Source organism: Hemiscyllium ocellatum, chromosome 49, assembly GCF_020745735.1.
Source record: "Hemiscyllium ocellatum isolate sHemOce1 chromosome 49, sHemOce1.pat.X.cur, whole genome shotgun sequence".
NCBI lineage: Eukaryota > Metazoa > Chordata > Chondrichthyes > Orectolobiformes > Hemiscylliidae > Hemiscyllium > Hemiscyllium ocellatum.
In genome coordinates, this window is record NC_083449.1 from 9,120,451 (window position 1) to 9,147,498 (window position 27,048).

General features: G+C 43.3%; 1 protein-coding gene across 1 annotated transcript in view; it reads right to left on the reverse strand.

The window, feature by feature from the left end:
- Positions 1-27,048, reverse strand: part of LOC132837099 (uncharacterized) — a 489,878-nt gene that overhangs the window by 25,356 nt on the left and 437,474 nt on the right. The gene's annotated exons all lie outside the window — the stretch shown is intronic.

The following is a 27,048-nucleotide window of genomic DNA, read 5'->3' on the forward strand; positions in this document are numbered from 1 at the left end:
CGAAAATCTCCTTCACACTGTCTCCAGGGTTTGAACCTTCTTCCTTAAGTAAGGTGTCCAGAACAGAACAAAACCAGCCTGGGTAATAGAAGGCCAAACTCCCTTCATCAAATATATTTCTAAATTCAGCTACTGTTGCCTGTGAAGGTAAGGTGTTACACACATACAAAGAAATACCCAACAGATCAAAGATGTATCTCCATTATCATCTAATATTCTCCATTCAAGACTTGTGCTGTCACCGGAATTGATTTCTTTTCTGCTCTCTGCTTTGTGTTGAGTGTCAGGTTAGCTCAGTTGGCTGGATGGCTGGTTTGGAATGTGGAGTAACATTGACAACGTGGGTTTGAATCTCCCGCTGACTGAGGTTACCATGAAGGACTGTCCTCCTCCACTCCTTCCCTTGTGAGAAGCATGATAACCCTCATTTCCCCTTCCCCCACCTCACCCCAGTTCCAAACTTCCAGCTCAGCACTGTCCCCATGACTTGTCCTACCTGCCTATCTTTTCCACCTATCCACTTCCCCCCCCTCCCTGCTAACCTATCACTTTCAACCCCTTCCCCACTCACCTATTGTACTCCATGCTACTTTCTCCCTACCCCCACCCTCCTCTCAGTTATCTCTCCATCCTTCAGGCTCTCTGCCTTATTCCTAATGAAGGGCTTTTGCCAGAAACGTCGATTTTACTGCTCCTCGGATGCTGCCTGAACTGCTGAGCCTTTCCAGCACCACTCTAATCTAGACTATGGTAGCCCTCAGGTTGAACCACCACTTACCAATTATCACTCTCTCTTCCCTCCCTCTCTCACTTACTCTCTCTCTGACACTCCAGGTGAGGTCCACCACTGTCTTTTACAACTTCAGCACCACCTTGTTCTCAGACTCTCTGCCCCTATTAATAAAGCTGAGGATGCTGTGCGTTTCATTAACTGATCTCCCCCGTGTTATGCCACCTTCACTGATCTGTGGATATATACCCCCAACTCACTCTGCTCCTAGACCCCCTTTAGAATTTTACCCCCTACTTTGTATTGTCTTTTCGTTTCTTTCAACCAACGTCCTTCACCAAATTTGTGTGGAATCGCTTTTGTCTTTATTTTCCAATGTTCACAAATTAAAACCTATTTTGTTAAATCCAACATAATATTCACCCTCCTAGCAGTTTTGCTACTAACTAATAATATAACTCCACAAGAACATACAGGCTAGGATCAGGTTGAGTCCATTTGGCCCATTAGGAACCTGCTCCACTAATCCATACGATCACAGCTGATCCCATCTCAGCCTCAACTCCACTTTCCAGCAAACACTCCCTTTGACCCATCACTGATTAATAATCGGTCTGTCTCCTCCTCCAATTTATGCAGTGTCCTGAGTGGTGGGGGTTGGGAGGAGTGATCCCACTGATTTGTAACCTTCTCCACATTTGAGAGAATTCATTCCTCCTTACCTCTGTTTTCAGTCTGCCCTTATCTTGAAATGATAACCTCTCGTTCTAGATTCTCCCACATGAGCAAAATCCTCTTTCCAACTCCTTTGTCAATACCCCCTTTAGCATTTTATAACCTTCAGTTAGATCTCCTCTCTTACAAACTCCAGAGAAACTGCTCAATCTGAGCCAAGACGAACCCTTCATCTCTGGAAATGATTGAGTGAATCTGAACTACCTCCAGTATAAACTGCATCTGTCCTCAAATAAAGGGATCAAAATTGTACCAGTCTCTTCGCATAAGACTAAACTTTCATCTGGGCAATCAATTCACGATCTCCTTTGAACTCCCTCCAATTCAACTACATCCCTCCTCAAGTAAACGGACCAAAACTGTCTGCAGTACTCCGGATGTGTAAAGCCCAATCCCTAATACAGTTGCAGTAACAATTACCTACTTCCATACTCCATTCCTTTCGCAATAAATGTCTTCCTTGTGACCTACTATAGCCTTTACAGTGACATTTTGAACTTTATCTCCTAGTCAGATGATAAGTTCCCTTTTTCAATTCTTCCAACTGCAATGGATAACCTCACCGTTAATGGGACTGACCAATGTTCAGTTCACTGTCTAACAGAAATTGAGAGTGTGTCGTCAATTTGAACTGACAACAGTTAATTTGCTCCAATTTGTCGAACAAATATAAAATTGCTGGGTTTGCATCCCAGAGTGATTTACAGCCCATTCAGACCGTTTTGAATGCTGTTTGAAGTTGCTAACCACCTCACTAAATTACCTGTGCCACCAGGAGCTGCTTGAAGAATCAGCTGGAGAAAATGAGAGAGAAAGAACATTGGAAAGTTTTTCTGCAAATATTCAGCTTCTCCTGCTAGCAAATGAATCTGGATTCTTTGACTGATGCGCAAGCAACAATTATTCCAATTTTAATCTTTAGTTTATATCTGTGCTGACCATTCCTCTGAACACTTTGTATGTGTCCCCAAGTAATTTCGTCTGCCACTTGTTCAGCTTGCCCACATCCTCACAAATCACGTTCCCAAATAGTGCTTTATTTCTTTCTTAATTCACTTGTGGGATGTGAAAATCACTGGCTCGGCTGAGAATTTATTATCCATCCCTAGGTGGCCCCTTGAGAAGGAGGTAATCAGCTGCCTTCTTGAACCACTGTGCTGTCGGTCGACCCACGATACCATTAGAGAGGGAACCACAGGATTTTGACCCAGCGACACTAAATGAGTGGCTGATATATTTCCAAGTTGGGATGGTGAGTGGCTCAGAGGGAAACTTGCAGGAGGTGGTATTCTCATGTATCTGCTGTGCTTGTCCTTCTAGATGGACATGTGGGTTTGGAAGGTTCTGCCTGAGGATCTTTAGTGAATTTCTGCAGGGCATCTCATAGCTGCTACTGAGCGCAAGTGGTGGATGGAGTGGATGTGGCGCCAATCAAGCAGGGGCTGCGTTGTCCCTGTATAGTGTTCAGATTCTCAAGTGTGGTCTATAATGTGCACTGCAGACATGACTGAGTGAGTATGTGTGCGCACATGAAAATATGTGTAGGTGTGTCTCTCTCTCTCTCTCACACAGACATGTACACTCATATTCTCACTCAAACACACACACACACACACACACACACACACACAATGCGAGCAATGTCAGTTTAAAAGCTACATAGAGTGCCAACTGGAGAACGATTGCCGGGGTTACCTGCTGGAGAGTCTCACTCACCTTGTTTCCAATCCCGGAGTTTAATGGGAAGCAATGTGAGGACAGAAAGCATCAGACACAGTGGGACAATGAATACTGCCATCTCAGTGGTGTGTTTGGGCTGGATTCAGAGAATGATTTCCTATCAATAACATCATCCCTACAGCAAACACCAACCCCAGTGTTCCCTGTCACCTGACCCCCTGCCAACACTCGTTCGTTTGGAAGGAAACCTGTGTGTCTGTAAAATTCCCTCCAAACCCTCACCATTGCATTAACATAATTGTTTCTGTGCAGCCTGTCTCATTAACAATATCCCAACAATCCAACCCAAACTATTCAATGCTAAACTCAAAAAATTGCTCTGCACCAACTTTCTCTAAATTGTCAACTAGAAATTACTGTCCCTCATTTTCACGGCCTGCATATATCAAGGCAAAACTTGCCTTGTCCTCCACCAGTCAGCGGCAAATGGGCCAAACACAGAGAAACATCGAAAATATCATCAGGAGGTGGCCATTCGGCCCTTCTAGTCAGCTCCGCCCATTCAAAGGGATCATGGCTGATCACCCAAACAGTCCCCTGTCTCCCCACACTCTCCCTTTAGTCCCAAAGAACTCAATCCAACTCTTTCATGAACAACATTCAGTATTCTGGCCCTGACTGCTTTCTGTGACAGAGAATTCTACAGGTTCCCCACTCTCTGAGTAAAGACATTTCTCCCCATCTCAGTCCCACTCCATTTCCATTTGACTGTGACCCCCTGGTTCTGGACTCTCCGCCCAGTCACTGGGAACACCCTCCCCATCTTTATTCTGTTTCGTCCTTGTTCAAATTTATCGGTTTCTGTGAGATTCCCCCTTGATTCTTCTAAACTCCATGAGTGTCATCCTAATCATTCCAGTCTCTCTCCATCTGTCAGTCCTGCTATCCCAGGAATCATTCTGGGAAACCTTCGCTGCACCCCCTCCACAGGCACAATATCCTTCCTCAAATAAGGAAACCCCAAACTGCACACACAGGTCTCCAGGGTGTGGTCTCACGCTATCAAATTGTAGCGAGACATTACTTCACTTGGACTTGAATCCTCTTGCTATGAAGGCCTCCCTTATCTGAGAAAGGATGTTACTCTCTCTCTGTCTGTCTGTCTGTCTCTCCCCCCCCCCTCCCTCCTCCCTCCTCACCTCCACAGATGCTGCCAACCTGCTGAGTTTCTAAAGCAATTTTTAGTGTTCACGTCAAGACTTCAGCTGGACTCCAGTGAAGAACATGCACAGATCAAAGATGAAGAATGAATTACATGGCTCTGTGAGGTTGATGGAATTCCCTGTTGATCATGACACACTGGTGCTGGGATTGAAAGACTCAATGGCCAGCTCTCTCCTATCCAAGTTAAAGTTGTAATTCCTGCTGGCATTGTTTAAGGCTTACCTCTGAAAGTACCACCGGTCCTGTACCTCGACACAATACACACTCTCGAACAAGACGATTCCCAAGCGGAACCTCCATTTTATTGACACTGGGCGTGAAGAACACCCCACCAACAGGAACTGGAACAAAACAAGAGGAAATAAAAGATTGGATGTTGAAATTGTCTTTTTTTCCACAGATGTTAACTTCTATGACTGGATAATAACTGACAGAAAGGAGAAATAAAACAACTGAGATTTCACATCATTGCAAAGTTTCCATCTGTTGTAAAATCTCCACTTCGACAGATTTGTGTTAACTATGGATGGTCAAATGGTACATCATCTAACCATTGTCCTCCTGATGTTCAATGGTATTACCAATGCAGTCCCCCAACCCCTGCAGTGTCAAATCCTGGTGGTTACCGTCACTGTTCCCACCCCCTGCAGTATCAACATCTGGGGTGTTACTGTCACTGTCTCCACCTCCCACAGAAAGAACATCCTGGGGGTTACCGTCACTGTCCCTACCCCCATCCCACTGTCAACATCCTGCGAGTTACTATAACAGTCCACCCCACCACACTGTCCTGGGGGTTGGCATCACTGTCCCCATCCCACACCCCACTTTGATCATCATCCATGCCAGTCAAAAGCAACCACCTCTTTGTTTTCTAATACCATACTCCCAGTCGTAAGGTCACAGAACAGAAATAGACCGTTCAGCCCAACACATCTATGCTGACTAGATCTCCAAATGGAACTAGTCCATTTGCTTGTGTTTGGTCCATATCCGTCAAAACCTTTCCTATCCATGTATCTTTCCAAATGTCTCTTAAAGGCTGTTACTGGACCCACATCTATCACTTCCTCTTGCAGCTCATTCCAAATACGCACCACCCTCTATGTGAAAAAGTTAACCCTCAGGTCACTTTTAAATCTTTCCCCTCTCACGCTAAACCACTGCCCTCTAGTTTTGGACTCCCTGCCCTGGGGAAAAAGACCTTGGCTACTCGCCTTATCCAAGCCCCTATTTCTGCAACAATATACATATGAAAACATCAAGGGCCACTTAATCTGACTCTAGCCGTGGATTAGAAGTGCTCTTCTAAATTGGTCTTCGATGTGCTGAGGATTTCTGCCCCCCCCCCCCATTACAGGCAGTGAATTCCAGATTCCCTACCACCCTCTGAGTGAAAATGTTTTCCCTCACATCCCCCTCTGAACCTCCTGCCCCTTACCTTCACTCTATGCCCCTCCCCCAGTCACTGATCCCTCCTTCAAGGGAGTGGGGGAGATTTCTTCCTGTCTACACCCCTCATCATTTTATACATCTCAATCATGTTCCCACACTCTCAATCTGCTCTGCTCTAAGGAAAACAACCCCAGTCTGTCCAATCTCTCTCCATCACAAACTCTCCAGCCCCCAAAGCAACCTCCTGGTACATCTCCCTCTGCATGCTCCCCCAGTGCTATCAGATTGCTCTGATAATGTCGATTTATATAGAGGTGCTAAAAAAACTCACTAAAATGTCGATACATTTGCTGTTCAGGAGAGACTCTGCCTGCTGGTTAGAAACAGCACAGTGCTAATTGCCCTCTTGACTTTTGCTGATGTTGATGATTGTGTGTACGATTCTGCAGTGGTTGGAGTATTCCCACTAAATCTCTTCACCATCCTTACAGAAAATATATTCAATTGGGGTCAAACAGAGTAGTTTAACGAGGTGCTGTCTCCCTCCACCATCTTATTTCCAGAGCGGGCAGTCAGCTCTAGGACTGACACAGGGATGCCTGTGATTAAAGCAAACTGTTGGGCACTTTTCTAAGGCAGGAGTTGTTGTGTTCAGCAATAAACAGTACTCTCACCATACAGTCAGAGAGAGTTAGAGTCAGAGAGAGACACGGGGTCACAGAGAAACAAAAAGAGACATAGACACACACAGGGACAGAGTTTTAAAGAAACACAGTCAGAGTCAGAAAGAGGCACAAAATCACGGTATCATCGAGATTAATCGACAGAGTTAAAGCAAGTCATAGACAATCAAACAGATAGAGATAAAGATACAGAGACACATAAAGAGAAAGACGTTGCGGTTTGTACAAGGTCAATCGACATAATCACAGAGTTAAAGCAAGTCATGGACAGAGACCTTGCGGTTTGTACAAGATGCCTCTCTCCTGTCCCCCTCCACCTCCCAGTAACCACCATCCTGACCCTCGGGAACGGGACATGTTGACACAGTCCGCTCTCCCTCGGCGCTTTTCCTTCCCGCGTGGCCCCGGCGCCATTTTAGCTTCAGGCCCCGCGCCCTCAGGCCCCGCGCGAGATGGCGGTTAACGGCCGCCTCGTGCCCCAAGTGACCGTTAGCAGCTGCTTCAGGGGAAAGACTCTTTAAAGGGACAACCCTTTCAGGAGAAAGAAACAACAGGGCCGGCTCCGGGACTCGCCAAACTCAATCATAATCACAAATACACACACAGACAGAGAGGTGGGAGTGAGCAAGAAATTGTGCGGCGTCACATCAAGACCAAAGGCCACTCTCCCGAAGGACGGCTGTCCCGGACTCGAAACGTTGACTCCGCTTTCTCTCTGTCTCTGGACAGATGCTGCCAGGCCTGAAGCACAAACAAGGACCTCGGGGGTGAGTCCGAGTTCAGGATCCTATTAAGGTTCGGTTGGCAGATGGACGTGGAAGAAACAAACTCAATAAAATTTTAGACGAGACCAACAATTCTGGAAACAAGACAATTTATTACGGACTTGCAAGTACCAGCTGCAACTGCACAAAGCAATTGAGCGAATTAGACTTGGGTTAGTTTACAATTATACCTCTCCAGACTCCTTATTATCCAATCTCTCTACTAGGCTGTACAACTGCCCATCTTCGCTCCACCCTTGTTACTTCCCCTTCTCCATGTTGGCAACCTTTCTCCCTGTTAGTGCTGACATTTTTATTATTTTGTCGATAGCACATCAAGATATAGTTTAACATTTTGTATCAATACTGCTGGCACATTCCATTCTCCGTACACTTCATCAACTTTGTATCATTTTTGTACAGCTCAGGCATTTTAGTTATCTCAGTTTTTTTGTTGAAAACTTACTTTAAAAGAGTCAACTTGCTTATATTATACTCCAGAATTAGTATTTAATTAACCATAATTAAAAATAAAGATACACTTTCCTAAGTACCTGCACCGTTAATAATTTTTCTGCTGGACCCCTTTTCTTCATGTTCTTTTATATCTGCAAAAACAACACTTCATTTCTAACAAATGACAGTGTGGGAGGGTATGCAATGGGATTAGATTCTCTTCAGGTTAACAGGCAGGTTTAGGAAGGCAAATGTAATAAAGAACAAAGAAAATTTATAGCCCGTGAACAGCCCCTCTGGCCCTCCAGGCCTGAGCTGATCCAAATCCACTGTCTAAACCTGCTGCCCAATTCCTAAACATCTGTATCCCTCCGCTCCCCACCTACTCATGCATCTGTCCAGTGGCATCTTAAATGAATTTACCTGCCTTCCTCTACTACCTCTGCTGGCAATGCGTTTCAAGCACCTACCACCCTCTGTGTAGAGTAATTACTGCGTATATTCCCTTTAAACTTCTCACCTTGAACGTGTCACCCTGGGAAAAACTGATCTCTATCTTCCCCGTCTATACCCTTCCTAATTTTGTAGACCTCAATCAGGTCCCCCCTCAATCTTCTAGTTTCTAATGAAAACAATCGTAACCTGTGAGAAACAAAGCTCACTCACTGCAATAATTTAAGTCCGAGACAAGATCTGAATCAGCAGAGCTCTTTATTTCACACTTGCAAGTGGGTGTGATGTCCACAAGGCAGGGACAAAACACACCGAATTCAACAAATACTCGATATTTATACAATTTGGTTCCTATATGTTTTTTTCTTACTTCATTGTTTCCCACCCTGTTTACATCCTCCACTTCCCTGAGACCCTCCTGCTTATCTCATGTCTTATCCAGTCTTGTCTGTGAAAAACATGCTCATTCCTGTTCTCAGGCCATTTGCCCTTTTCACAGCATCTTATCACTAAGTAAAAAATGAGGTCTGCAGATGCTGGAGATCACAGCTGCAAATGTGTTGCTGGTCAAAGCACAGCAGGCCAGGCAGCATCTCAGGAATAAAGAATTCGACGTTTCGAGCATAAGCCCTTCATCAGAACCTTCTAAATGGGGAAACCATTTGTTACATTCTTAGCAAACCAATTAGCATTTCCTCCACAGAGTTCCCATTCTTGTTGACTCAGCTCCTGGCTGAAACAATTACACACTGATGGAGTTCGGTTTTTTTTATATAATGAATTTTAGAATTGCAGAAGAAACATAAATTTCCTATATCCCACAATTGCCCCTTTTTCTTTCTTTACCATTTGTTACCTTCTGCATTTTGTTCTTTTAAGCATTGCTCCCGAAATTCGCAAGCATCATTCAAGAAATTTCATCCATCTTGGTCTCACTCATCTCCTCAATATTTAGTTGATAAAGTTCTTCTGTTTGATTTCCTTTTAAGGGCATCTGTTTCATTAAGGCTGTCTCAATCAGTCTTTGGGTGAGCCCTCGTATAGAGGGTATGATACATCAGCCAATTGCCACCAATACCCCGACTACTACTATCAGGGAAGTAAGGATGGAAACTACCACCCCCTTCCATCTTCCAAACCAGGATTCAAGCCATCCCATGAGAGATGTGTCTACTCCTGAATTCTCAGCCAGTTCTTCTGCTAAGGTAGTCAATCCCCTTAAGGCCCGAGTAATTGAACCATCAGGTGCAGTGTTATTAGGAATAAAGGTACAACAGCTTCCTCCTAACATCACACACACACACACCCTTTTTCTGCTAAAATCATATCAAGGGCCATTCTGTTTTCCCAAGCCATCCTACTTGTCGCATCAAGCTGTTCTGATATTCCTTTAACCGCATCCCTTGTATAATGTATAAATCGCTGTTGAGTATAGAAAATGTAATTTAGCCAATCTACATTTTTATTAATTGTTACCCACCAAAAGAGAGCGGACTCAAAGCCTGCTGCAATCTGGTTACGAGCCTTGAACTCATCGGGACTCCTACCGAATCGAGATAAATCCTGTCATCGAAAGAAGTGTCTAACAGTGATCTCTTACCCCTTCCCTGTTTCCCTACTATCTTTTCCTTCTCAAATGCCAGGGTACATGGAATTGCCAATTGTACAATTGCACATAGCCCTCTCCAATCCGGAGGTAGGGTGGGACTCAATATTTTGCCTCCACAGTACCACCACAGATCCACTCGGGGAACCTTTAGTGCTGAGTAGTTCCCTCCTTTCTTCGTTTCGGTAACATTTTTAATCTCTACACAATTTCAGTTCCCCCAAATCTCTAGACTGACTTGTACCTCGTCTATGCACACACGACGTGTGATTTCCAACTGCGGCGGAAAATGCCGGGGGGGGGGGAGCATTTGCATCTTTCTTCTCCAAGGGAGGGAACATCAGAGATAGGGAGGTACAATTCCTATCATTCCATACAGTCTCATTCTGATACAGGGCTATCATACGTTTCATGCCCTGCCTGTCTCGCTTCCACTTGAGCGGAAAGGGCCACTGGCCTACCGGAGGCACATGCATAGCAATTGCTTTTGTTCAGACTTTTTACAGTATACTTTACCCATTTAACCCAGGCATTTTCATCCCAATACCCAGTTTCTATTTCGATAGTCTGTTTCAAGTCCTTTACCTCTATAATTTTTACTACTTTAGGATCAGAGGGAGGGGTGAAAGGTTGTATCTCATTATCCAGTAATTCCACCTGTTTTCCCTGTCCTACGCTAATTCGAAAACAACAGCCCACGAAATGTTTCCCATGTGCTTTCATTTCTATCCCAAATGTTTCATTTAATTGTATCTCATAGGTGCCCCCGCCAAAAATTGGTTCGTGCCATGTGGTTTTCTTTATTGTCAGGTATATTGGGTTACACATTTTATCGGGACAATCGCGAGCTGGTTGGAAGGCGGTCCGGTGTACTGTGACGAGATTATTATACCAAGTACCATCCCCAAGGCCATCCCCGTAGGACTTAAGATTTATCTCTGAACTGCGGTACTGTCTCTGAATATCTACATCCCCACAATTGACTAAGCTGCATGCATCAGCGTCTATTACTTGTGGATTATCAGACTCAGGAACCATTTATAATACGTATGAAAAGGATATTTGACAAAATCCCAATTCTAAGAGGGCTAACATCATAACTCTAAACAGTCCCAGTACTTTAAACATCATGCTGAAGCACAAAACAACTTAATATACAATCCTACAGAAATAATCCTGCCACTGTATAATCAGTTACTCAAAGTCTCTTTAGTCTGAGTTTCAGTGGATCTTGTGTTGATTCGGCTGTCCAGACTTCTCCCTCAACTGGAGAGTCCACTGGCCCTTTGATCCGAGTGTAGTGAGTCCAGCCTTTCTCCGCTGTCCTTATTGCCATTTCAGTCGTTAAAAGAGCCTGGTATGGCCCTTCCCAGTCCGGCTGCAATTTAGTCTCTGTCCATGATTTTACTAAGACCCAATCTCCCGGCTGGATGGGATGAATGGTGAATTCTAGGAGTGGAATCTGTGCCAATAAACCCTGTTACCTGAGGAAAGACAAAGAGGAGGACAAGCCCAGTATATACTTCTTTAAGAACAAATCTTTAGTTTCGAGAATTGGCAATTCTCCATTCGTTTCCAGATAAGGTAATCCAAATAAGATTTCATAGGGGGATAGTCCCAAATCTTTCCTTGGGGCTGTTCGTACTCGCAAAAGAGCTATAGGTAAACATTTGGTCCAAGGGAGTCTGGTTTCTATTATCAATTTAGAGAGCTGTCGTTTGAGTTGTTCCAATATTGTTTTAGATACCCCACTCGCAGTGGCAGTAGTTAGGGGGGATGCCTCAACCCAACCGGATAAATGATCTACTATGACCAACATATATTTTAGTCTCCCTACCCTGGGTAACTCAGTATAATCTACTTGTATACTCTGGAAGGGTGTCAATCCTGGGTCTCTTCCTCCCGGGGTCTGTTTTCTCAAGACTTTTTTATTTACTTTTCTGCAGATTATCAATTGTATATATTCTTTACATCCATATTCCCTAAGAATTAAATCACACATTGCTTGTACTCCCCAATGACTGCCTTGGTGTAGGACAGCCATAATCTTTCGCATCATCATTTTGTTCAACATTTGTCCAAATAAATTCGGGGATTCTGTAAACCCCTGGGGAGCACAGTCCACCAGTTTTGCTGTGTCTGGCCTGTCTTGGGGTCTTCCCATTCAAAGGCGAACAAATTCCTACTTTCCTCCGCCAAGGGACAAGCCCAAAAGGCATCCTTTAAATCTATCACACAAACCATTTGTGGTCATGAGGGATCTTACTCAATCTATAATCAGTCCCTCAATTACTGGCTGCAGTCCTTGTTTACCTTCTATGGAAAAGGGATATTGTCGCTCACAGACAATGTCCCCTTTCCTTTCTAAATTTATTTCAAGGGGAGGAATCTGTAGTTCTCCACGATTCCCTTCCCTAGCCCATACAATAGGGTCTATCTCTCTCTCCATATCCTCTGTCAACATTGCCATTTGTACAACTAATTCTTTTTCCTGAATTCCAATCTCCAGTCCTAAGAGGATAATTAAGTCTCTCCCTAATAAGCTACTTCCTATATCAGGGATATACAACAATTCCCCTGTGACCCTGTCCTTTGAATCTTCTATTATCATAGGTTCAAATACTGGGACAGTAAATCCCTCCTCTTTTACCCTGGAAACAGTACTTGACCGTGTCGACATGTCTACTTTCTTCGGTTTAAAATTCAGCGATGACCATGCTGCCCCCGTATCTACTAGGAAGACTACCTCTTTCCTACAGGGTCCCACCTTCAAGTTTATCAAGGGTTCCTGGTGGGTCCCTGAGGGCAGGAACCCCTGACACCCCTATTCATTATCAAAATTCATAAGCGGAATGGCCCTTGCTTCCCTTTGTTGATCAGGACACTCCCACCTAAAATGCCCTATTTTTCCACAATAATGGCATCCTGCCTGTGGAGACCCCCATCACTGCCTATGTCGCTCGAACCCTCTATCAAATGCTCTCCTTTGTCCTCTTCCTCTCCCCTTTCCTCTCTGCCCTACATGCTGTCACCCGCTGCTCCGGTTGCTCACTATTGGTTCCATTCTTCTCTTAATTACCTCATCAACCGCAGCTATCATCATTTTCGCCTTCTGTTTCTGTCTCTCATCCTCTCGCTTTACAAACACTCTCTGTGCCTCTCTTAACAGTTCATCTAATGGTTTTTCACTCCACCCTTCTATTTTCTGTATCTTTCTTTGTATGTCTGGCCATGCCTTTGTCACAAAATGTACTTTCAAAAGACCCTGTGCCACTGGGTCCTCAGGGTTCATTCCAGAATATTTCCGCATTGAGTCTCTTAATCTCTGCAAGAAAGCTGAGGGAGTCTCATCTTTCTCCTGACTAACTTCAAAGGCTTTAGTCAGATTCTGCGACTTCGGAACTGCCTCTCTTATTCCTTTTAGAATCAGGTCTTTCAATTCCCTCATTTCTGCTCTATGCTCTGGGTTTTGATTTTCCCACTGGGGGTCTCTGAGGGGGAACTTCATCTCTCCCTGTCCAACATCCCCATATAAGTCCCCTTTCCTCCCCAGTAAATAGTATATTCAAAATAGACATTAACTCAGCCCACGTATACAGACTGGGCCCCAAAAATTGATCAATTTGTTCAGACAATCCTCCTGGATCCTCAACCAGGACCTTCATTTCTTTTTTAAATGTTCTGACCTCCCCAGTGGTGAGGGAGGGCACACACAAACCCAATCTCCTTGTCCCCTATTGGTACTTCCCGAAGGGGACAAGTCGTTACGTTCTTCCCCTTTTTAGAACATAGAACATAGAACATAGAAGGATACAGCGCAGTACAGGCCCTTCGGCCCTCGATGTTGCGCCGACCGAGTCCTACCTAACCTATACTAGCCCAATAACTTCCAAATGCCTATCCAATGCCCGCTTAAATGAACATAAATGTTTTGCCCCCTTAGGCTTTGATTTAGGTCCTCCGGAGGCCTCCTCTACATCTACTTTAGCTTCTCTTTCTTCTGCTGAGGAGTGAAGGTCAGGAACAACAACATTCCCGTCCACCGCCCCTTCGTCCTCCTCTTGTGAGTCATCTGTTCCCTGTCCCTGTCTGTCTGTCTCCCCTCCTCCCCCATCTTCACCTAATCTGATTCTATGGTTCGGGGGTGGGGGGGGGGGCAAACAGCTAAGAGGATCCCAGGGACTGGGTGGGGCAGAGGGGGAATCCTTTGTCTTCACTACCAGCATTCCCAAACTGCCCTTCCAACAGGATGCATAGTCCGCCTCCTCTTGGCTAAAAGGTTGCTTTGCATGCACATACAACTCTAAATACTGACGTACCCAATCCTCGCCCGAACCGTATTTTGGCCAGAAGACGGCGGGACGAAAAATGGATTCCTTAGTCCATACAAAGCAACAATATTTAATCATTTTTTTTTATCCTTTACCCTTGTACAAGTATTGCGTGTCCATTCATGCAACATCCTCCCCAACGGACTTTCAGGAGGTATACTGCAAGGGACCCTGCCTCCTCTTTCATTGCCTTGTTCCTCTTTCATAACCCCGGAGGCTTGTCCCTTACCCACGGCACAACCCATATTGAGTCCCTTCGTTAGCCCCTTACTAACTACTAAAACTCAATTCCAGCCACCAAGGCAATACTTAAAAGTCAGTTTTCTTACCTTGGTCTGTGCACAGAGTTGCCTGGCCGTTTTCCGCCGTATATTCGATTGACCGCCTGTCACTGTCTGATTCAGATGTCTCTCTTGTGGGATTCGTACCAGTCGCCCAAGGGAGCAGACCAAACCGGGACACGAGACCGCTCCTCAATGGGGAACGGGATGCGTCTTCCCAGTGTCCAGGGCCAGCCACTCCCCCCAGCGATGGAAGAACTTCCCGGACTGCCCCACATTGGGCGCCAATTGTGAGAAACAAAGCTCACTCACTGAAATAATTTCAGTCCGAGACAAGATCTGAATCAGCAGAGCTCTTTATTTCACACTTGCAAGTGGGTGTGATGTCCACAAGGCAGGGACAAAAACACACCGAATTCAACAAATACTCAATATTTATACAATTTGGTTCTTATATGTTTTTTTTTCTTATTTCATTGTTTCCCACCCTGTTTACATCCTCCACTTCCCTGAGACCCTCCCGCTTATCTCGTGTCTTATCCGGTCTTGTCTGTGAAAAACATGCTCATTCCTGTTCTCAGGCCATTTGCCCTTTTCACAGCATCTTATCACGAAGCCCTTCTAAATGGGGATACCATTGGTTACATTCTTAGCAAACCAATTAGCATTTCCTCCACAGAGTTCCCATTCTTGTTGACTCAGCTCCTGGCTGAAACAATTACACACTGATGGAGTTCAGTTATTTTTTATATAATGAATTTTAGAATTGCAGAAGAAACATAAATTTCCTATATCCCACATAACCTACTCACCTTCTCTTCATAGATAGCACCTTCCATACCACGCAACATCCTCGTAAACTTTCTCTGCACCCTATCCAAAGCATCCACATCGTTTTGGTAATGTGGCGACCAGAACTGGACACAGTATTCTAAATGCGGCCGACCCACGGTCTTGTAGAATTTTAACATGACCAGCCAGCTCTTCTACTCAATACCCGGTCTGATGAAGGTAAGTATACCATATGTCTTCTTGACCACTCTACCTCTAGCTTCAGGGTACAATGGATCTGAACTCCCAGATCTCTCTACTCATCAACTTTTCCCAAGGCTCTTCCATTTACTGTATAATTCACTCGAGAATTAGACTTCCCTAAAAGCATCACCTCACATTTGCCTGGATTGAACTCCATCTGCCACTTCTCCACCCAACTCTCCAGTCTACCTATATTCTACTGTATTCTTTGACATCCTTCCTGATCATACCAACAGTAGCTCCAGCACTGATCCCTGTTGAACACCACTGGTCACCTTTCTTCTTTTTGAGAAAGTCCCTTCAACAACTGCTCTGTTTCCTGGTGCTCAACCAATTCTTTATCCACCTAGCTTGAACACCCTGCATACCACGTAACTTCACTTTCTCCATTAGCTTACCATGGGGAACCTTATTAAACGCCTTGCTAAAGTCCATGTGTATGACATGTACAGCCCTTCCTTTATCTAACAACTTGGTCACTTCCTCAATGAATTCTATTAAGTTGGTAAGGCACGATCTCCCCCTGACAAAAGCATGTTGCCTATCACTAATAAGTCCATTCTTTTCCAAACATAAATAGAGTTTATCCTTCAGTACCTTCTCCAGCAACTTTCCCACGTCTGACATCAGGCTGTAGTTACCCGGAATTTCCCTACTATCATTCTTGTACAGGGGGTCAACATGAGCAACCCTGCAGTACCTCACCTGTGTTTAATTTTCCCAACATTGACCTTGGGTACACTTAGTGTCAGAGGTCTGGATGGGGCACAATTTGTAAGAAGCGTCCAGGAGAGTTATCTAGAGCAGTGCGTCAATAGTCCGATGAGGGAAAGGACCATTTTGGACCTGATGTTGGGGAATGAGCCAGGCTGGGTGGTAGAAGTTGTGGTGGGGGATTCCTTTGGGAACAGTAACCACAATTCTGTAAGTTTTAGAATACTCTTAGACAAAGATGAGAGTGGTCCTAAGGGACACGCACTAAACTGGGCCAAGGCCAATTAGATCAACATTAGGCAGGAGATGTGAAATGGGGATTGGACACTGCTATTTGAAGGGAAGTCCAGATTTGATATGTGGGAGGCTTTCAAAGATAGGTTGAAGATGGTGCAGGATAGCCATGTCCCGTTGAAAGCAAAGGATAGGAAAGGCAAGATTCGTGAACCGTGGATGACAGGAGAAATCATATGACTAGCCAAAAGGAAAAGGGAAACGTACGTAATGTCCAGGCAGCTAAGAACAGAATGGACCCTGAAGGAATATCGGGAGAGTAGGACCAGTCTTAAATGAGGAATCAAGCGAGCTAAAAGCGAGCAGAATTATGAAGAATCCCAAAGCCTTTTATTCTTCTATCAGAAGTAAGCGGGTAACTAGAGAAAGGATTAGTCCACTAAAGGATATGGAAGGAAAGCCGTGTGTCGAAGCTGAGAAAACGGGTGAGATTCTGAATGATTACTTTGCATCAGTGTTCACGGAGGAGAGGAACATTATGACTTGAGATTAGAGGTAGAAGCTTGATTACTCTGGATCATGTTGACATAAGTAGGGAAGATGTTTTGGGTTGGCTCGAGGTTATTAAGGTAGACAAATCCCCAAGACCAGATGGGATTTATCCCAGGTTGCTAGGGGAGGCAAGAGAGGAAGTAGCTGGGGCCCTGACAGATATCTTTGTTCTTCCTCCAGGGTTCAGATGGTTATGTTAATGTACAGATTTGAGACAGCCCAGGGAATTCCTTGTGGACTCAGACCTGTAAAGCCTCTCTCTCTTGGTTCGTCCCAGAGATCGTACTCTTTGAAAGTCTGCAATAAAAACTTCTTACAGACAGTTTAGTTTAATTTTAGCAATCTCCTTTACTCACTAGTAGCATCACTGTTACAACATAATACTGATAGCTATAAGCTAAACTAACTAGGTTCTAATAACCTAGGAGAGTAGAATACCAGTTCTTCAAGTGCCCTAGCAGGCTACTCTGATGTATTGCTACAAAGTGCCTTACTTTTATACAAAAGCTTACAAAAACATTGCATGTTCTTAATTAGGCAGATTACAGTGAAAGAAAATAATTCATAAGGGAGAATAGTTAACTGACAAATAGTGTGCACTTGACTGATCACTCCTACAGAACATCAGATGGGAAAAAAAACATACCCAGCTGAGTTAAGCATCTGCTGGCGAGATAAGTTCCTATAAAGAAGTACCAGTCTAAATTAAGAGGGAGAGACCTATGGGGCAACTTTTTCACACAGAGGGTGGTACAGGTATGGAATGAGCTGCCAGAGGAAGTGGTGGAGGCTGGTACAATTGCAACTTCAAGAGGCATTTGGATGGGTATATGAATAGGAAGGGTTTGGAGGGGTATGGGCGGGTGCTGGCAGGTGGAACTGGATTGGGTTGGGATATCTGGCCGGCATGGAAGGGTTGCACCGAAGGGTCTGTTTCCATGCTGTACATCTCTGTCACGGGATCCGTCTACTTCTTCATGAAAAGACTCGATTCCTCTGTGGAATTTTACCTGATTATATTATATTGTATAAGGTTAAGCTTAGCAACAATGATGTTATTAACTCTTTATTATATTAGCCCGGTCTACTTCTTCATGAAAAGACTCGATTCCTCTGTGGAATTTTACCTGATTATATTATATTGTATAAGGTTAAGCTTAGCAACAATGATGCTATTAACTCTTTATTATATTAGCCCGGTCTACTTCTTCATGAAAAGACTCGATTCCTCTGTGGAATTTTACCTGATTATATTATATTGTATAAGGTTAAGCTTAGCAACAATGATGCTATTAACTCTTTATTATATTAGCCCGGTCTACTTCTTCATGAAAAGACTCGATTCCTCTGTGGAATTTTACCTGATTATATTATATTGTATAAGGTTAAGCTTAGCAACAATGATGCTATTAACTCTTTATTATATTAGCCCACTTTAGCCTAGCAACAATTAAGTATAACTATGACTACGTGGCAGCTGCTTATCGACTGTTTACCAGCTACTTATCAGCTACTTATTGTTTTCTCAGCTAATTATTGTTTAACGCGACCTTTAACAATGCTGACCGAGGCACGGTGTGAGATTCCAGTTCTTTAAACAAATGACGTAAATGCTTAACTTAGACTGTAAAGGATAAAAAGCAGAGCTAAAACAAACAGAACTCACTCTTGTCTTGAAACACAGACAATCGAGTCACCTAACCATCTCTGCTTAACTGCAGATCGACTGAACCACCAGGCTTGCAGAAAAGACACATTTGTGCAAAATATAGACCGATCGGGTGAAACATACTGACGGCTAAGAGCTTGCTGAAATACGCCTGCCTAAAAGATTCTCGGTTGAGACACTGCAATCTAGCCTGAAAAAGATGCAATCTGAACCAACTAGCTGAAACACGCTAGTCTAAGAAGATCCCATTTGGGACACTCGGGGATTAAGCTCTGCTTTTATCCTAGGTATCTTTTAAGAACATTCAAAAAGGCTGTAACGATTGCGATTAACTGAAAACATCCGATTGTGAGTATTCAACTTATTATAGTGATAAATTTCTATTATATTTTACACCACACACTTCGTATTCGCCGAACCTTTATTTGATAAGATATGTTTACCTTTGTGTTGGTATGTTAAGTCTAGAACTTAGCTGAGAAGGCATTAGGATTGACTTAAAGTGAATCCCTCTCACTCCTAGGTGAAAGGGTAAACTGAAGGGACCTAGAGACCTGCAATAAACCCAGCCGAGTTTGTAGCTATCAGGACCATACAGTCAATAGGGACCACTGGTAAACTTGACAGGTAACGGCCTCAGGTATATGCCCGAGGTACTGTAGTTTAATCCGGTAGTAACCCATACCTATTGAGGATATCCACCTGAATAACATAACATCTCTATGACTCTGTCATTAGGTAACCTTGCACAGCTCACATGTCTGATATCATTGCTTTAGAAAATGGCTTCTTAGCAAGAAAGGCAAACTTTTGAACATAACGTGGCTTCCCGACAGATTGTGTCAGAATCTCTTCAATGTTAGGTTTAGAATAATTTTAAGCTGTGAGCAGATTCCTGCTTCCTATCTTAAGCACAGTATCATTCTGTATCAGAGGCTGAAATGTTACTGCCAGTTTGTATTTAAAATGGTTAATTAGTCTCGAATTAAACATGCCTTCTTTTCAAGTTTGTGATTCAAATAAGACATAAGATCTGACTAGTTAGAATTGACAGTGGGACAGTCTGTAAAGTGGTCTGCAAGAACAGCGAGTAAGTTAAAGCTTCATTAATATTATCTTTTGCAGAGTTTGTATTAGTAACTGGTAATGGCTATTCAATATTGTCATAGATTCCCAAAATGCAGTTAATTTAAATCATAGCAGATAAGCACTCAGAGTTCATTTTCTACAGGGTCCAGTAGCCTCAGCACTAAAATGGTCTCTCTCTCTAGTGTCCTTTTGAACTCAAGTCAGCAAAGATTTTTTTCTCACTCTCTCTTTCTGACCCGCTTGCAAGAGGTAATGAGAATACATTATGATTGGCAGCATCCGACAATTAATTACAAAGCTTTTGATAGTACCGAGTTTCATTTCAGAGTCAGAATCAAACACTGTCATTAATTTCACAAGGGAACGGCTATGGATGCGACCACTTGGTATCCTGTTCACACAGATTCACCGATGCTAAGGCAAGTGTTCCTAATCGCCTTACATCATCCTGTTATCGCTTGGTGAGCCCAGATGTCCCTATCTTCTGCATTCCTCGAGATCCCCCTTCTTCTGAGTCTTCCTGTCTGTCTACTTTTTAGTGCAGTAAATATGTTCTATGATTCAGCATTATGTTTTAGTCTAAATGTTTACAGACAGGTTTTCAGGCTATAGGCATTCTCATTTCCTTGTTTTGTCATTTCATGACAACTACTTGGCTTATACAAGTAAACTTAGTCCATTCAATCAATTTGAATTCTTAATAAGTCAAGTGCCTCTTCTTGCGAGTCATTGTCCGAAAGAGAAGAGTCTGAAAAATACTGGATTTCTGCGTGGAAGTTCAGGCATGGAGGTGGAGGGGGAGACATAGATCAATTAATCAGATTCCTCTTTGGCTTAGGTGAAAGGCAACGTATATTCCTAGGATGAGACCATTTCATGCACAAGGGGAAGGCAATGTATATTCCTAGGATGAGACCAAGGATTATCAGTACATCCCACATGGAATCCATCCGTACAGCGACCATAGCCAGCAAGTAAAACTCTATCTACATGAATCGAATGATGGTGGGGCAGGTATCTTCCCTGCGTCTTGACCCATTTTGTTGATGACATCTGTGTTGTCCAAAATGCCTTTCAAGAAATCATCGATGTAGGTGCAACATTGCGGGCCAGTGACTGAACAGGCATCTCCTTCTTTAGCAAGGAGGAAATCTAGCACTAGTCGATTCCGAAGCGTCATCATCCAAGTCTCCTGTAACTCTTTGTTCACCAGTTTCAAAGCGTGGAAGGTCGAGTTGGCAGATTTTTTGATATCATACGCAAGGTCACTTGTCTGATCTAGGGCCATCTCAACACCCCAGCCAGGAATAAGGCCTCCCAACAACCTGGACCACTAGGTTTGTTGATGGAAGGAGTTGTGTAAATTCAGTTTTGTTTTTCCTCTATTTGTTGTTTCATACTGATTCACCTGCTGGTCAGCGTTCCATTCATCATCTACTTCAGGCATTTCATAGTGGAGGGTGAAAGGTGGTAAGGACATTAGAATGATTGAAGAGTGAGCAGATAGCACATGGGTCAGGGGGTTTAGCTTGAATAAAGAAACCATTAGTAACAGGAGGAGGATTGGGAGTGCATAGTACTTTTGGTCTTTCTTCATCTTTCCAGTTTGTCTTAATTACTGTAGCTTCTGAATACAGGAAACGTGTAAAGGTATTTCTGTCAGTGGCAGTAGGTTTCATGAAGAAGGTATAGGTGGTCAGTCTCATGGCAATAGATGCTTTAGGGTTTGGTGATTTCTGTACTATGTGTTAAATACTGCAATCTGTATGGTTCATTTTGAAAAGGGAACAGACAAGCATCTCAAGATAGCAATTTGTGGTTGACAGAATGGACAAGGTTATGGAATTGTGTTATCTAATGATGACTGGCATAGAAGTGTTGCAAGGATGACAAAGTCGAGAGTGATGTTTGGATGCGCAATGTGAGTAATTTAAAAGAGTTTCAGCTGGGCAGCTGCATTCATAACTTCCAAGGGTATTAGTACAGGTTTCATTTTTACAGTCACATTGGAGTTTTAGCTGGTCTGAGATATCACAGATGGGTTGGTTACACTTGGGCGCATGTACTTGGGTTAGGCGTTCATCGGATGCCTGTATCAGTACTAACACTAGAACTGTAAAGGGGCTACAAGCTTGCAACGTCCTTTTTAGACCTATGTTGAGCATCCTTCTACCTTTACTGCAGTTTCAGTTGTCAGAAGAACTTGATAAGTACCTTTCCACGGGTTCCCAATTTTCCACGATTAAAGTTTTTCAATAGGGTGTAGTCACCAGGCTTAATGTCTTTTAATATTGGAGCTCTTTCTTCTTGCTTCCCTGGTATCCGATAGGCTTATTTGACTTGATGATAAGACAGTACATTTGAATCGGCTTAGGCTTGGAGGGCCGAAGGGCCCGTTCCTGGGCTATAAATTTTCTTTGTTCTTTCTTTGTTTTAAGACTGCAGTGTTTTAGTTAGCTTAATCAGGTACCTGGGCATTTTTTTCTGCCATGAAATGCACCTCAACAGGGTGTAAGGCAGTTAATGGTGCAGACCAGGGAGTCCTCAGAGGCTTTCATATATTAGTTCAGCTACCGAGAATCCTGTCTTTTTCTGTGTCATGGGTCTCATTAAAAAGGGCGATTGGAAGTACTTGCAGCCAATTAAGGCCTGTTTCTTCTACCAGTTTGCTTAGCTGACCTTTTAGGGTACCATTAGCTCTTTCTAAAATTCCCACTGCTTGGGGATGATTGGCATAATGGAAATTTTGATTCATATTCAAGCTCTTACATATTTCCTTGTTTTGATCTGCACAGAAGTGGGGGCCATTATCAGAAGAGACAGTTACTGGTATCCCTTAACAGAATTTTACAAGTAATTGTTGCTATGCAGTCAGTTCAGGGATAAGCTTCAATTCATTACTAAATACGTCGATTATCACTAAGCAATAATTATAACCATGGCACCTAGGTAACTATAAAATCTAAGTGGATAGCTACCTTTTACGACACTAATATGGTCTTCTTTCTGCTTACTTCCCTTTTTTCCCAAATCCCTTGTTCAGTTTTAATGAGTACAGTTAAATCATGTGTGCCTCCTCAAGATCAATCCTTATCTTGTTGAGCAGTTTCAGCTGATACTTCCTTTAATTGTTTCTCATACTTAGGATACAGACTTATTATTTCCATTTGGGGATGTTTGTCTTTCACCTTATCTGGAATGACACACATTTATCCTACCTACTTTAAATCTTCACAAAACCACTGATGTACAGGGGCACCAACCCCAATCACTACAGGGCACAACACAAAATGCAAACATTCACTCACCAGTAAATAAATGTGCATTCAAACTGAATCTCAAAGGGTTAAACTTTCTGCAAGCGAGTTAGTGCTAAGTCTCTGTGTGCCTGTCTCGCTTTTTTTCTCTCTTGCGTGTGTGCGCGCACACACAAACATTTTAGAAGATAACAACCCGACAATGAACAAGAAGACTAATTATTTCTGCAAAGCATTGTCGACATTCTAAAACTTGACAGATTCTGCTTTTAATACCTATTTAAATGATCTCTTTTAAGGTTCCATCAGGATATTGAGAGATTGAAATGGGGGAAGCTTTTTCATGCAGAGGGTACATGTATGAAATGAGCTGCCAGAGGATGTGGTGGAGGCTGGTACAACTGCAACATTTAAGAGGCATTTGGATGGGTATATGAATAGGAAGGGTTTGGAGGGATATGGGCCGGGTGCTGGCAGGTGGGACTAGATTGGGTTGGGATATCTGGTCGGCATTGACGGGTTGAACTGAAGGGTCTGTTTCCATGCTGTACATCTCTATGACTCTATAACTGCACAAAAACATTCAGGCTAGGATCAGGTTGAGTCCATTTGGCCCCTCAGGAAACCGCTCCCCTATTCCATACGATTGTAGTTGATCTCATCTCAGCCTCAAATCCACCTACCTGCTCACACTTTCTTTGACCCATTACTGACTAACAATCTGTCTGTCTCCTCCTTCAATTTATGCAGTGTCCTGGGTGGTGGTGGCGGGTTCCCACAGATGTACAACCCCCTCCTCATTTGAGAGATTTCATTCCTCCTTATCTCTCTTTTCAGTCTGCCCAGCCCCTTATCCTAAAATAATAACCTCTCATTCTGGATTGTCCCAAATGAGCAAACATCCTTTCTCCATCTCCTTTGTCAATCCCCACTTTAGCATCTTATAACCCTCAGTTAGTTCTCCTATCTTCCAAAATCCAGAGAAACACCTCAATCACTTACCTAAGAAACCCTTCATCTCTGAAAATGATTGAGTGAATCTCTTCAGAAATACTTCCAGTATAACTGCATCTGTCCTCAAGAGGTCAAAATTGTACAAGACTAACCTTTCATCTGGGCAATCAATTCAGCGAATCACCTCTGAACTCCTCCCAATTCAACTACATCCCTCCTCAAGTAAGGGGACCAAACCTGTCTGCAATAGTCTGGATATGGAAACCCCAATACCTTGTCCAGTTGCAGTAACACTTCCCTACTTTCACACTCCATTCCTTTAGCAATAAACGCCTTCCTTATGACCCACTGCAGCTGTATGCTACTTTGAGATTCATGCACAAGGACATCCTGATCCCTTTGCACTGAAACAATTTGAACTTTCTCTCCCATTCAGATGACAACTTGCCTTTTTCAATTCTTCCAACTACAATTGATAGCCTCACCACTGATGAGACTGATCAACGCTCAGTTCAGTGCCTAACGGAAATTGATAATGTGTCCTCGATGTGAACTATTGTACTTCAGATTTGCAAACGAGTCAGACACAATGGGTCCATTTGCTCCAAATTGTCTAACAAATGTAAAATTGCTGGGTTTGCACCCCAGAATGGTTTTCAGGCCATTTGGACAGTATTTAAATGCTGTTCTAAGTTGCTAATTTACCTGTGCCACCCAGAACTGTTGGAAGAATCAGCTGGAGAAAATAAGAGAGAAAGAACATGGGAAAGTTTTACTGTAAATATTCAGCTTCACTTGCTTGCAAATGAATCTGGATTCTTTGATGTGCAAGCAACAAGTATTCCAATGTTAACCTTTAGTTTATATCTGTGCTGTACATTCCTCAGAACACAACATATTACTTTGTATGTCTCCCCAAGTAATTTCATCTGCCACTTGTTCAGCCTGCCCACATCCTGACAAAGCACATTCCCACATAGTGTTTTATTATTTGTTTTTAAATTCACTTGTGGGTTGTGGAAATCACTGGCTGTGCCGATAATTTATTATCCATTCCTCGTTAGCCCCTTGAGAAGGAAGTAGTGAGCTGCCCTACTGAACTACTGCAGTCCTGCCATCCCAGGAATCACTCTGGGAAACCTTTGCTGCACTCCCTCCAGAGGCACAATATCCTTCCTCAAGTAAGGAGACCCCAAACTACACATACAGTTCTCCAGAGTGTGGTGTCACCCTGTCCAATTGTAGCAAGTCACTCCTGCTCCTGGACTTGAATCCTCACACGATGAAAAAGGATGTTACTCTCTCTCTCTCTCTCTCTCTCTCTCTCCCCCCCCCCGCAGATGCCACCAGACCTGCAGAGTTTCTGAAGCAATTTTTTTCTGAGTGTTCATGTCAAGTGTTCAGTCGGACCTCAGTGAAAGATGGATGAAGAATGAATTACCTGGCACTGTGAGGTCACTGGAATTACTGGTCACTTTAAATATCATTCCGACCCCTGTTGACCGCGACGCATTGGTATCTGCCTTGGTGCTGGGACTGGAAGGATTCAATAACCAGCTCTGTTCTTCTGAGCTAGAGTTAGAATTCCTGCTGGCTTAGTTTAAGGGTAGGCAGGATCAAAGCAGTGATTGAGGTAAGACTGATAAATTAAACTGCATTTGTTTTAATGCAAGAGGCCTAACAGGTAAGGCCGATGAACTCCAGGAATTTTAGGAACATGGGACTTGCCTATCATAGCAATTACAAAGATATGGATCAGAGATGCACAGGACTGGCAGCTTAATATTCCAGGATACAAATGGTATAGGAGGGATAGAAAGTGGGGCAAGAGAGAAAGGGGGTTTGGCGTTTTTGAGAAGGAATAACACTACAGCAATACTGAGTGAGGACATTCCTGGGAAGACATTCAGGAAAGTTACATCAAAATAAATTAGTTGGGTGGAAATGAGAAATAAGAAAGAGATGATCACCTAATTGGGATTGTACTATCAACCCCCTAGTCGTTAGTGAGAAATTGAGAAACAAAGTTGTAAGGAGATCACACTTATCTGTAAAAATAATAAGGTGGTATTGGTTGGTGATTTTAACTTTCCAAACATAGATTGGGACTCCCATCATGCTAAGGGTTTAGATGGAGACGAATTTGCTAATTGAGTGCAAGAAAACTTTCTGATTCTAGTAGGTACATTCACCTACTAGAGAAGGTGCAAGATTTGACCTACTCTTGGGAAATAAGGCAGGGCAAGTGACTGAAATGTCAGTGGGGGAGAACTTAGGGCCCAGTGACCGGGGATGGCTGAGTGGTTAGCGCTACTGCCTCACAGCACCAAGTACCCGGTTCTAAATCTAGCCTTGGGTGACTGTGTGGAGTTTGCATGTTCTCCCTATTTCTGCATTGGTTTCCTCCAGGTGCTCTGGTTTCCTCCCACATTCAAAGATGTGCAGATTAGGTGAAGTGGCCATGCTAAATTGCACAGGGATGTGTACGTTCAGTGCATTAGTCAGGGAAATGTAGAGTAATAAGGCAGGGGAATGGGTCTGTTTGGATACTCTTTGGAGGGTTGGTGTAGACCAAGAACTCTATTTGCATCATTGATAGTCGCCAGTGAGGTTCTGGAAGACTGGAGGTTGGCTAACGTGGTGCCACTATTTGAGAATGGTGGTAAGGAAAAGCCAAGGAAGAGCAGTGAGCCTGACATCAGTGGTGGACAAGTAGTTGGAGGGAATCCTGAGGGACAGGATTTATATTTTATTTGGAATGGGAATGACTGATCTGGGTAGTCAACATGGCTTTGTGCGTGGGAAGTCATGTCTTACTAACTTGATTGAGTTAAAAATCACACAACACCAGGTTATAGTCCAACAGGTTTATTTGGACCATGCTCACAGAGTTTATAGCCAAAGGAATCTGGTGTCAGAGAGATGTGGTACAATAAACAATTTTAGAATAAATTCCATCTTTCATTATGAAATATGCTGGTTTCTGTTTTTGATAATTAAATTCCAGAAATTCTTTTAAATTAAATTCTCAAGATAGCTCAGCTTTTCAAACAACGGGTGTGAAGTCTGTCTGTGTTCCAATGCTATGTCAGACTGACAATGCTATCTAGTTTTGCAGCGTTTTACATAGCTTCATACAGTTTTTGAGCAAAATAAAATGTAATTCTTCAAAAAAAGGTATTCTCCTGGTTTTGTATGATTTGTAA